We start from the raw sequence: 12786 nt of genomic DNA on the forward strand, positions 1-12786 counted from the left end.
TTGTCCGCTGAACAGTGTTTCGGCGGACAGTCCGCCCGTGTGTGGGCTTTCAGCGGACAGTTTCAGCGAACAGTTTGCTGAACAAGGTTTTTCGGAATTTCCGAAAAACTGTCCGCTGAAACTTGGTTTCAGCGAACAGTCCCCTCGTGTGTAGGCTTGTTCGTCAAACTAAGTTCCACGCATGCTCAGAAAGGATTTACACGCCGAAAGTTGTAATGCAGTGTATAGGACGTTGTATTTTCCGTCCCGTCGTACGTGCCGTTCACGTCATCGCGCACGGTTTCAGCAAACTGTTCGTTCGTCGTGTGTGGCCATGTCCGTCCATGCTAATTTTGAGCGGACTGTTTGCCGAAACTGTTTGACGGACAAAGTTGGGCGAACAGTCCCCGCGTGTGTACGCGGCCTCAGTGTTTCAGTTTCTTTTGTAAAGCATCACCTTACAAACACCTCTAGAATGAATTATGGCCCTAACCAATATTCACCACTTGTGCACTAGCACAGAAGGGCCCTAACTAAGCTAGCAAAAAGAAAAGAAACATTTAAATTTGCGGACAATCTCCTATTGTCTTAATTATTAGCACTTGTCTTACTCTTTATTGTGTTAAAGATCATTTTTGTATACACATTTCAAAGCCCTGCAGGCAACTTGGATTTAGCATGGCCATCCCTGAGTCTCATGCCCCATTCACACCTGAGAGTAGTGTTTTCAAGCAGAAAGTCAAGCGATTTTGTACAGGTCAAATGGTCACCAATGTAAAAAGCAGAAAAATGCCTGTAATATGCCTAAAAAAGTTCCAGAACTTGTTTGAGCTTCAGGCGTTTTGGGGCTTCTGGCTTCAAGCATTTTGGAGTGGAGATGTGAAGCATCTCTTTTTTTTCCCCTCCAGCTCCGCCTCTAGCTTGAGGCTTCAAGTTACGAAATGCTCAGGCGTGAATGGGGCCTTAGAGGTAGCTTAGCTTGCTGATTTTTTTTTAACATTCTTCTAGCTAGTCTAGTGGTCCTGGTTAAAGGTCAAATTATAAACATGGTGGAGTTTGGGAAAAAAATCTCTGTGTTTAAAGTGGTTGTAAACCCTTACAAACCACTTTGACCTACAGGTAAGCCTAGATTAAGGCTTACCTGTAGGTCCAAGAAATATCTCCTAAACCTATATGGTTTAGGAGATATTTGCCCGAAAACAGGCACCGCTGTCTACGGCGCACGCGCTGTAGACAGCGGCGCGCAGGCGCACTGAGCGCGGCATTCTCAACGACGGAGCTGCCGCGCGTGTCGGCATGCATGCACGCATGCGCAGGAGTGACGTCATCGCGGCTTCGCCGAATGACAGCGGAGGAGCTGCGAGACCCCACCAAGAAGATGGATGCGGCGGACTACAGGAGACAGCGGCGACTTCGCTGGCTCCTGTGTCAGGTAAGTGACACATAATGGACTACTATGCGATGCATAGTAGTCCATTATGCTTTGCCTTTGCAGGGAATGAAAGAGCAAGTAAACTCATCAGGGTTTACTTCCTCTTTAATTCTATTTCAATTGCATAGTAGTAAATTATTATAAGGTTGTGATTACAATGATATATCTTTATAAAAATCCACATGCAGCGCTAAATGAAAAGTAAATCCAAGAAGGGAGAGTTGATAAACCCGTCACCAGCTTCAATGTGTATTGGAAAGCACACCATACCAAATCCAATCTGCTTGCCAGACAGCTGTGAAAAGCAGGCATGTAATAGACATTCAGTGGTGGGTGTGTAGAATCCAAGCCAGGAATACAGCTAACATCAGACAGACATTCTCATAAAGCCAAATTTTCTTGCACTCCCCTATAGGATGTTGAAACCCAAATGGCCTGCAAAGTTTTCAGGTAGGTCCTGCTTTCGCAAGGCATTCAAGTGTAGCCTGCAAAGTTTACAGGTAGGTCGGGTTTTCAAAAGGCATTCAGCAAGTGTAGCCTTGTGTGCTGCACAGTGTCAGGGTATCACAGCACTCTCCTCCACTCCACACTGGGCACTCTGTGTCAGCAAACCAGCTGTGATAAGACGGAGCCGAGAATCCCACGGCTGTCTGCCTCTCCCCAGGCTGTTTCAGTGCCGGTTCAGCAGTGGTCTACTCAGGTTGTGAATAAGGCACAAAGAGCATCGAGCTCCGGTATATAGGTGGTGCGCACCTGACTCACAGTCGCAATCATTGGTGATGGATGTAGGCCACAGCTGTGGTGCGGTTTGACTGCACCCCGATTGGGTGTCCGTACAGAAGAGGGGACCCAGTGGTGCAGAGCCATTCTTATTCTTAGCTCTAGGATGTTAATGGAGAGCTTGGTCTTCCCCGGTGACCATGTTTCCTGAACGTTGAGACTGCAACACTCCTCCTGAAAGACAGGTATCTGTCATTATCACTTTCCAGGTGTATGGCAAAAATAGGATTTTTTGTACTCACCGTAAAATCTTTTTCTCTGTAATTCATCGACCAACACAGCTCCTCTCTGTTACAAAATGGGTTGTCAGCCCTATCACTGGAGATACTAGGCAAAGTTGTAACACAACACTTCAGAACTTTCAGTTCTGCCCAGGGGGTGGTCCCTAGGCTACAACCCCCACAGCCTGCCCTAGCAGACTCAGTACGTCAACAAGCAGTAAAACATAAAGAGAAAAAGGAGGGGAGGGTGCTGTGTCGGTCGGTGAATTACAGAGAAAAGGATTTTACGATGAGTACAAAAAATCCTAATTTTCTATTCACCGACTGACACAGCTCCTCTGTAACAAAATGGGACGTCCCCAAGCAGTGCCAAACGAGGGGTGGGAAAAACAGCATAAAAACTTCATCCACCATGGCAAGTGGGAACTAGTGAAACTAAACCCACAAAAAAAAAAAAAACAGCAGTGTGTGGAAAACACCACCATACAACCGGGTATCCAAAACAGGAGTGATCCCCAAGACCGCAACATTGCGGAGTAATGCAACCGTGCATAAACATAACAGTACTGCGTTTTTATCGAAAATCCAGAAAAAACGAGCTTGCATATCCAATTGCAACTACACGGCCACCTGCAAAACTTTGCGGCCAAAACAGGCATCAGCCAATGCCCTGACGTCTACCTACGTATGGACAGATGACCAGGTCGCCGCCTTACACACCTGAGCAACAGACGCTTGGTGTCGGAAGGCTCAAGATGTTCCGATTGCCCTTGTAGAGTGGGCCGTGACCGGAAGGGTGGGCCGTGACCCCTTCAAGGTGTAGGCTTGTACTACAATCTGTCTAATCCACCTGGAAATGGTGGCCGACGAGACTGCCATACCCTTCTTTGGACCAGCCACAGAAACAAACAGTGAGTCTGACTTCTGAAAGGGAGCCATGACAAACAAATACACCTTCAGAGCCCTAACCATGTTGAGAGCGTGAAGGGCCACCTCTTTGAGGTGCTTCGGCTTAGGACACAACGATGGTAATACAATGTCCTCATTGATATGAAAAGCCGAGACCACCTTCGGTAGAAAAGATGGTTGCGGATGCAACACCACCTTATCCCTGTGGATGACCAGATAGGGCGACTTGCAAGACAAGGCTGCCAATTCCGAAACCCTCCTGGCCGAGGTAATGGCAACTAGAAAGACCACTTTCTGGAAAAGAGTCAACAGGGTAATTTCCCTGATATTTTCAAACGGCGGTTTTTGAAGCACCGACAACACCAGGTTCAAATCCCATGGGGGTAACGGTGGGCACACCGGAGGGGCTACATGTCGTACCCCCTGAACGAAGGTACCCACTAAGGCGTGCAATGCCAGGGGTCATTGGAAAAAAAAGACAGCCAGAGCCGCGATCTGCCCCTTGATGGTGCTCAATGCCAATCTCTGGTCTACTCCTCGCTGGAGAAACAGCAGGATCCTTACTATGGAAAAGGAATGCGGATGCCAACCATTCTCCTCACACATGGAGATGTAAGCCTTCCAGGTATGATGGTATATCTTCCGTGTCCTCAACATAGTTGGAATCACCGAGTCAGACAGACCCCTGTTCCTCAACACTTGGCTCTCAACAGCCATGCCGTTAAAGCCAGCGATGGTAAAGCAGGATGAAAAATCAGACCTTGAGACAGAAGGTCCTCTCGCAACGGCAGTCGCCAAGGAGTGTCTGCCACCAGACGCACCATATCTGCGTACCAGGGACGCTGAGAATAATCTGGGGCAACCAGTATCACTGGGATCCCCTTGGCTTACACTCTGCGAAGCAGACGTGGTAACAATTTCAATGGAGGAAAGGCGTAGATCAGCTGATACTGATCCCACAGGGCCACCAATGCGTCTGACGCATCTGCCCATGGATCTCTTGTCCTGGACTCAAATCTTGGCACCTTCCCATTGAGACGGGAGGCCAATAGATCCACATTTGTTGTTCCCCACTGCAGGCACAGTAGCCTGAATGTCTCTGGATGCAATGCCCATTCTCCTGGGTCCAGCATCTGTCGACTCAGGTAGTCCGCCTGCCAGTTTTCTACACCCGGGATGTAAATGGGCGACAGGGCTGGAACGCGTCGCTCTGCCCACCGAAGTATGTGAGCGACCTCCCGAGCAGCGGCTGCGCTTCTTGTTCCCCCTTGGTGATTTATGTATGCCACCGCTGTGGCGTTGTTCGACTGAATCCTGATCGGACGCCCTTGAAGACTCACTGACCAAGTGCGGAGACACAGCCTGATCGCTCTCAATTAGAGCAGATTGATCAGCAACTCGGATTCTACCTTCGACCAGAGGCCCTGAGTCGACTGAACCCCCATCACTCCACCCCAGCCGGATAGACTGGTGTCCGTAGTGACCACCGTCCACTTCAGAGGAAGGAACGATTTTTCGTACTGAATCACTGGGGACCTTAACCCCCAGATCAGAGTCCCTGACTGGTTGGCTCACCTGGATCTATCAATCCAGGGACAACTGAGACTTGTCCCATTTTAACAAGATCTCCTTCTGCAGTACTCTGGTGTGGAACTGGGTGTAAAGTACTGCCTCGAAGGAGGCTACCATGAGCCCCAGTACTCGCATGCAAAACCAGAGCGACGACCACTTGCGGTTCATCAGCAGTTTCACCGTGGACCTGAGAGTCTGCAATTTGTCTGAAGGGAGAAAAACTCTCGCTTCCCTGGAGTCCAACAGCAAACCTAGGTACTTCAGACGCTGGGTCGGCACAATCACCGACTTCTTTAGCCACCCAAATTCTTGCAGGGTCTGGATGGGCGATCACCACATCCTCTGAGGCGGAATTCTGAGGTGGAAGATGCTCTCAGGAGGAGATTGTCCAGGTAGCCCACGATCGCGATCCCACGTTGTTTCAGCAACACCAATACTTTGGTAAAGACTCGGGGGGGCTGATGCCAGACCAAAAAGAAGAGCCACAAATTGGTAATGGGCTTCCCCGGCTGCAAAACGCAGAAACTTTTGATGCCGAAGGCATATGGGTATGTGCAGGTACGAATCCTGGATGTCCAAGGACGCCAGGGAGTCCCCTTGATGGAGTGCAGCGACTACTGAGCGAACTGATTCCATCCTGAACCTCTGCACTTTTACAAAGTGATTGAGGGCTTTCAAGTCCAAGATTGGACATACCCCTTCCTTCTTGGGAACCACAAACAGATTTGAGTAGAATCCCTGGAAGCGTTTCGGCTCCGGAACAGGTACAATCACCCCTTGATTCAGCAAGTCCCTTACAGCCCCCAACAGGGCCTCCCAGCGAACCGGGGACACGGGTATGCTGGAGGGAAAGAGTCTGTTTTGCGGCTAAGAGGAACTCTATCTTGTAGCCTGTGGAAATCAGATCGCAAACCCATCGGTCAGATAACCGGGAGGACCACCGGGCTGCAAACTCCCAAAGGCGACCCCCCACCCGAGACATGGGTGGGGGCAAACCTTCATGCAGTAGCACTTTTATTCACAGGCTTGTTAGGGTTGCGGTTCCAGGGACGTTTTTGACCGTCCGTGGGCATCCTGTCGGGCTGGGGACATTTTGTCGAAGCACCGGGCGGAAGAAAAAGCCGATTGTGAGCAGAAAAAGAGGGCCCTTGCCTGCAGCAAGGCACCTTAGAGTACTCTTACCACCAGTGGCATTTTTAATAATGTCATCTAATGAGGCTCCAAAGAGCTGGTCGCCAAGGAAAGGAAGATCCGTCAGGGCTTTTTTGGATGCCTGGTCAGCAGACCAGCATTTTAACCAAATCAGGCGCCCCAGCACCACAGCTGACACTGAAGCCCTGGATAACAGAGGGAGAGTATCCAGGGCCGCGTCACAAACGTACTTAAGGCCTTATACTAGTTGGTCTGCTAGTTCCACTCAGACAGGGGAGGCCCGTTGCTCTCCCAATTCACGGTGCGCTTTTTAGCACCTTTCTTCCCACATACTGCCTCTATCTTGGCAACGAACGAATTGAGGACCACCGTGAGGGTTTCCATAGGGACCGCGTAGTCCGCAGGTGACCCGGTTGCAATTGCCTGGATTTCGGGGGAAGAAACACGTTTCTGAAGCCATGCTGACCCTACCCTGTCTGCCACCCGAAGGGGACTTAGGACAGTGATAGTCCCACCCTCCTGCTGCCGCTGACTGGGGGGCTCTAACCCGTTGGACTCACCACCCTGGGCAGTTCCGCGTTGTATTACTGCAGTGCCTGATGATCCCCAGCGCTCCCAGATGCAGAGACAGCAAAACTGTGTCAGTGGCTGGCCGGTCGCATGATCGGTGAGCGATTTGACACACGTGTCCAGAATCACAGGGTACACCTCCCAGCACTCCATTAAGACCAAACAGGAAGCTGAGGGCACAGGGAATGCTGCTAGAGCACAAAAAACGTGGTCCGGCTACAAGAAAATGGCCGCCAGTGTTCTAATAGAGAATCACTAGGAAAATGGCCACTTGAAGCCAAAAGCCTGTCTGACCCTTGCCCATACTTAAAATGGCCGCTGAACAGCGATATGAGAGGCTAGAGAGAACATGTGGCAGACACAGCGCTGCACCAACACAGGGGCTAGACTACACAGGCATCCAGCGGGAATAAGCTGCAGGACCCAGGCACCCAGTACAGCTAAACCCCCAGGTGAGAGGCCAGGCACACACACACCGCTCAGCACATGTACAGCCCCCCCCCCCCCCCATGAGGAAGGAAAGGAGGGGAGTTAGGGACAGGGGAGAGAAGAGATGGGGTGAGGGGGACCCCCGAATCGACCTCCCAAGGAATGCCCAGCTGCTCCACCCTGCCGAGGCAGGGAGAGCTGTACTTACCAGTCCTGAAGAGCTGGGGACATTCCATGGTAGTCAGCTCCTGATCAGTACAGGGAAGACTACTGGCCCGGCATACTGTGACGCAGACATCAGTAGCCTGCCATATGTATGCCCCGGAGCATAAAGCTCACTGACCACCTCTGGAGCTGAGGTATGTCGTGGCCTACCAAGCCGTAGCTGCGACCTGCACACGCTCGTTGGCCGGACGGGGGAGACTACAAGGATAAGCAAACCAGCCTGTCACCCAGTCAGCTGTTGATAGAAGATCACAGGATCATTCATCTTGCGCAAAAAGTCAAGCTTCTGCATCAAAAAAACACAGGCCTATGGGCCCGCAGGGTTCCTAGGTCTATCTCCTTCGCAAAGCAAGAAAAAAACTGAGTCTGCTAGGGCAGGCTATGGGGGTTGTAGCCTAGGGACCACCCCTTGGGCAGAACTGAAAGTTCTGAAGTGTTGTGTTACAACTTTGCCTAGTATCTCCAGTGATAGGGCTGACAACCCATTTTGTTACAGAGAGGAGCTGTGACGGTCAGTGAATATAAGAGAAAAATTAATTCTCTATAGTCAACGCTACGTTGAAGATCCAGCAAGCTTAGGAATTCTTTGCTTGGCTGGATAAGAGAATTAGTAGGTCAACAGAAGGAGCATGCTTTTTCTATGCCAACAAGGCGCTATATTGGAGAGGTATCAAATGAAGTTAAGCGAACATGATAGCCTTGAAGGAGGCCACCATGAGGTCCAGGAATCTCATGGAAAATCTAAGACGGGCATCTCTTTGATCTCAAGTACCGAGCATCAGTTCTGAGAGCATTTTTTTTCTCTTGAAAGGCTGTCCACTCACTCCCTAGGATAAGAGATGTTCCAGAGCATTCTGAAAGCCTGACTGTCGCTGAGAAGATTTTGATTGATTTGAGAGGAGAGGTGAGGGGGTAGAGTTTTGAACTCTAGTTATCCGCTTATCCATCGGAGACTGATTCGTTGAATTTTAGTATCAAGGTTGAATAATTTATACTGTAAGAGTGAGGAAGTTTCAAACACAGACCCAGTTTCCTAAAAGCTGTAATATATACTTTTTAGGGTTGTGGGGCTGCAGTAATGGTGTAAGAAACAGGGTGACCTGGTCTTACCAGACCCTGATCCCTGCTACCCTATATAGGGTCCAGGCTTCAACTGTTACTGTAGGTCTGCCCTTGAAGGTGTCTTCAGGGTCTGGATTCCATAGAGATGGACCATGACCATGTATAGCACACTGTGGCTAATTACAAACGTTGCACAAAGTGCCAAGGTGAGTCTCCATGGTTTGGTGTCCAGGTACAGCTCCCAGACATTTATCGAGGCCGCACAGATCTGCATGCACTGTTCCAATGGTTTTATGACAGGACAATAAGGAGTTGACTGAAGAATCCAAAGACAAAAAACACTAAACTAGTTAAAGTGGTTGTAAAGGCAGAAAGTTTGTTATCCTAATGCATCAAGATAAAAAGCCTGTGTGCAGCAACCCCCCTCAGTCCCGCTTACTTGAGGTCTCACTCTGTCCAGCAATGTCCATGAATGTCTCAGCCATCCGAGATTCTCCTTCCTGATTGATTTACAGCAGCGGGAGCCAATGGTGTCACTGCTGTGTCTCAGCCAAAGTCAGCTAGCCAGAGGAGAGAGAGGGTAGGGCCGGGTCACGGCTCCATGTCTGAATGGACATAGGAAGCTGTGACTCAGCTCGGGTGCCCCCATAGCAAGCTGCTTGCTGTGGGGGCACTGAACAGGAGGGAGGGGCCAAGTCACAGAGGAGGGACCCAAGAAGAGGAGGATTCGGGGTGCTCTGTGCAGATACTTTTGACAATACAGTGCATCTTGGATGGGGGTTTTATGTTGTTTGGTGGACTTGAGTGAGGGTTCTAAATGTGTGTAAATAGGTTTGATTGATAATTTTTAACTACTACTATATATACATTGGCCGGGTGGGAGCCTCCTCCTTCTGACTGGACGTTCAGGAACGTCCTTCAGAAGGAGGGTGATCGCACGCATGCCCACGCAGCGGCGCGATCCCAATGCGCTCGTGTCACCCAGACACGGCGCATCTTGGATCGGCAGGAGGGCTCTGTGATTGGCCCTCCTGATCACATGATGGCCATGTCCAATCACAGCCGCCATGTGATATAAACAAACAGCTGGTTTCTAGGCAATCGGCTCTCCTCTCCTCACAAGTCATCGCTGAGGAGAGGAGAGCAGATCGCTGCAGCCGGGTGGTAATCAGTGAGTATGAGCTGTTTTTACAACTTTTTACTCACTGATCACCAGTCTAGTATAAAACACACATGTCCCCCAATAATAAAAAGACATGTCCCCCACATATGTCCCACTAAAATCACATGTCCCAATGATCACCTGCACACATCTGTACATGATCATTTGCGTACATATGTCCATGATCACACAAACCAATTATTATACACTTAACGGATTTTTTTTTTACCAAAAACATGTAGCAGAATACATTTTGGCTTAAATTTATGACAAAATTTGATTTTATTGGATTTCTTTTAAAATAGAAAGAAAAAAAGATTTTTTCCAAATTTCCGCTCTTTTTGCACTTATATCGCAAAAAATAAAAAACTAAGTCGTGAATAAATACCACCAAAATAAAGCTCTATTTGTGCGAACAAAATGATAAAAATTTCATTTGGGTACAGCGTAGCATGACCGCGCAATTGTCATTGAAAGTGCGAGAGGGCTGAAAGCTGAAAATTGGGCTGGGAAGGAAGGGGGCGAAAGTGCCCTGTATTGTAGTGGTTAAGGCATTACCAGAATTGACTTCTCAGTACATTTTCCTTTCATTTAGGGTGATAGCAGATATAAGAAAGTAAATAACAATTTCCCTTGTGGGTTTGAAAGGATTCCTCAAAACTGTATTTATCTGCTGGTAGTGGAGTCTAGACCTTGAAACGCATTAGCCTATTGGATCTTCACCATCTCCTGCCAAATGATATGATGGAATGTGGCTATAATGACACTGTACAATGTGATGCACTTGTTACATTTGTCATCTCGCGAGTATAATACTTACTGCTTATTACATTAATAAAGCAATTGTTTTAGGATAATGTACTAGGTCTGTGTGCCCTCTCTGTCTTTTTGTAGTTTCAGTTGTTCCAGACTTCCCTAGTCTTAAGATGGCAGCAAGACGAGGTGCATCTATACAAGCCAGGACAGAGATAACCTACGTACATTGTATGGGTCCACTCCCAAGCACAGGAGTTTTTTTCTGTTTTTGTGGATTTGTAGCCACATACTGTAGAGGGGGCCCAAAATCCAAGGAACACATTCAGGCTTTCTTGGGGAATAAGTATCCATCTAATTTCCTGACTACCTATAATATTTATGGAGACCCTGGAGTATCAGGACAATAGAAACATACAAAATGACCACATTTTAAAGAGTAAACACCCCAAGATATTTTTAAGAGGCATGGCAAATCTTTTTAAGAAAATTTTTGGAAACAAGTTTTAGGGAAATGTGAAAAGCAAATGCAATTTCTTTTTTTTACAAAAAAGGTCTCAATTAAAGAGAAACTGCAGTCTGCTCACGTAATTTGTAATTAAAAACATCTTTACCATTCTGAAGCTTCCTTCCAACCACTGCATATTATTTGACATATACTGTGATTCTGTACTTGCCAAATATGCTGCAGAAATCTCCCTCCACGGAGTCTGGTTGCATCCATTGTAACTGTGGGCAGCTGAAGCTAGTGCCTGTTCGATTCCTGGATTTACACCTCCAGCTCTGCAGCTTTAATTGACCCTTATGATTCACACCCCCCCCCCCCCCCCCTTCCCTGCAAACGCTCACGAGAGTGAGAGAGAGAGCTGTGCATGAGGTCATACGCCTAAGCTTTTTTCAAGACAAGAAACAGGAAGTGGACTGTATAAGGTATTTCTTGACAGAAAAAAAAAAGTTTTACTATCCAAAAGTTAAAACAACAAGGCCAGAAGATTTAAAAAAATGCAAAGATGAAAAAAATGACTGAAGTTCTACTTTAAGATATTTCTCACATACATCACAGTGGTGTATTGGTCATATTGGTCACATCATATTGGGCGGCACAGTGGTGTAGTGGTTTTCACTCTCGCCTAGCAGTAAGAAGAGTCGCTGGTTCGAATCCCAACCATGACACTACCTGCCTGGAGTTTGCATGTTCTCCCTATGCCTGCGTGGGCTTCCTCCAGGTACCCCGGTTTCCTCCCACACTCCAAAGACATGCAGGTAGGTTAATTGGCTTCTGTCCAAAATTGGCCCCAGTATATGAATGGGGACCTTGGATTGTGGGCTCCTTGAGGGTAGGGACTGATGTGTGTGTGCAATGTACAGCGATAGGGACAATTGTAGACACTCCATTAGATTGAACTGGTGTCTTTATTCAACCTTACTAACTATTTAACGGCATACTTAGAATTACACCCCAAAACACATTTTGCTGCTCCTCCAAAGCATTTTTTGCGGTTTCTAGTATGTACCAGACATTGTATCTTGTGTATCACATAAATCAACCAACTGTATGAAAAAACAGTGTACTGTAATGGTCACCTCTGTAAGAGTCGTCAGGATATAGCTTAATGTACGGTCATCCATAGCAGTTCCTGTTTCTATAAGCCAAGATTTGTAGATGGCTGCCCCTAGGAATGTCACGTTCACTGGCCAGTAGGTACAAGATGTCGAAGAAAAAAAGAAAAAGAAAAATATAAAAAAAAAAAAAAAAAAAGGAGGTCCTGTGGTTTCAGCAGTACAGCTGTTCGCAGGCGATCGTTAGGACAGGTGTCTTGAAGGAACGTAGTCAGTCAGATATGTCAGTTCAGGCAGTGACATAGTCAGCAAACAGGCAAATGATCGGCTCAGGCAGCAGGCAGAAATGTGGTCAATAAACAGACCAGGATGAGTATAGGCGGCACAGCAGAGGTTGGGTGGTGAATAGGAACACTGTTGCTAGCATACACTGATCTGGTGATACTGGGACTCGTGTGGCAGTGATCCAGAAAAATGTTGCTGGCTGCACCGATTCTAGGGTGGCAGCAATAGGGAACACTGTGTCTAGCTACGCTGGTGTGGTGGGGATTGAAGACACTGTGACTGACTGCACTCTAACAAGTAAGGATGAGGGCAGAAAAAGCTTGCAGTTGAGCCGCAGTTTTACAGCTCCAAATCCACTACTCCCTTTAGCTGCAAAGGCAGTGGGCCAGGGATGTACACATTACATGGCTGCAATGCTTTGCTTTTGACGTTATGGAGGAATTATACACCCTGTAGGCCTTCTGATTGTGACCAATTTAAAGCGGGAAATGTAACAATCCTATTGGTTGTGCTCTCAACCAAACGGTCAAACCATCGAATGGCTGGTGTCTAAACTGATTACATGTGTAGCATCATGGCAGTCATAGATTAAACAGAGGCAAAGATAGCAGCTTCCATGGCTGACAACGATAGGGGGTTTACTTACACTTTAAGTGAAGAGGGGTGCTTGTGCAGGGTTCAAGGGTTTAAAGCAG

Source organism: Lithobates pipiens, unplaced genomic scaffold, assembly GCF_037356315.1.
Source record: "Lithobates pipiens isolate NorthernLeopardFrog02 unplaced genomic scaffold, aLitPip1_a1.2 Scaffold_16, whole genome shotgun sequence".
In the NCBI taxonomy this organism is placed as follows: domain Eukaryota; kingdom Metazoa; phylum Chordata; class Amphibia; order Anura; family Ranidae; genus Lithobates; species Lithobates pipiens.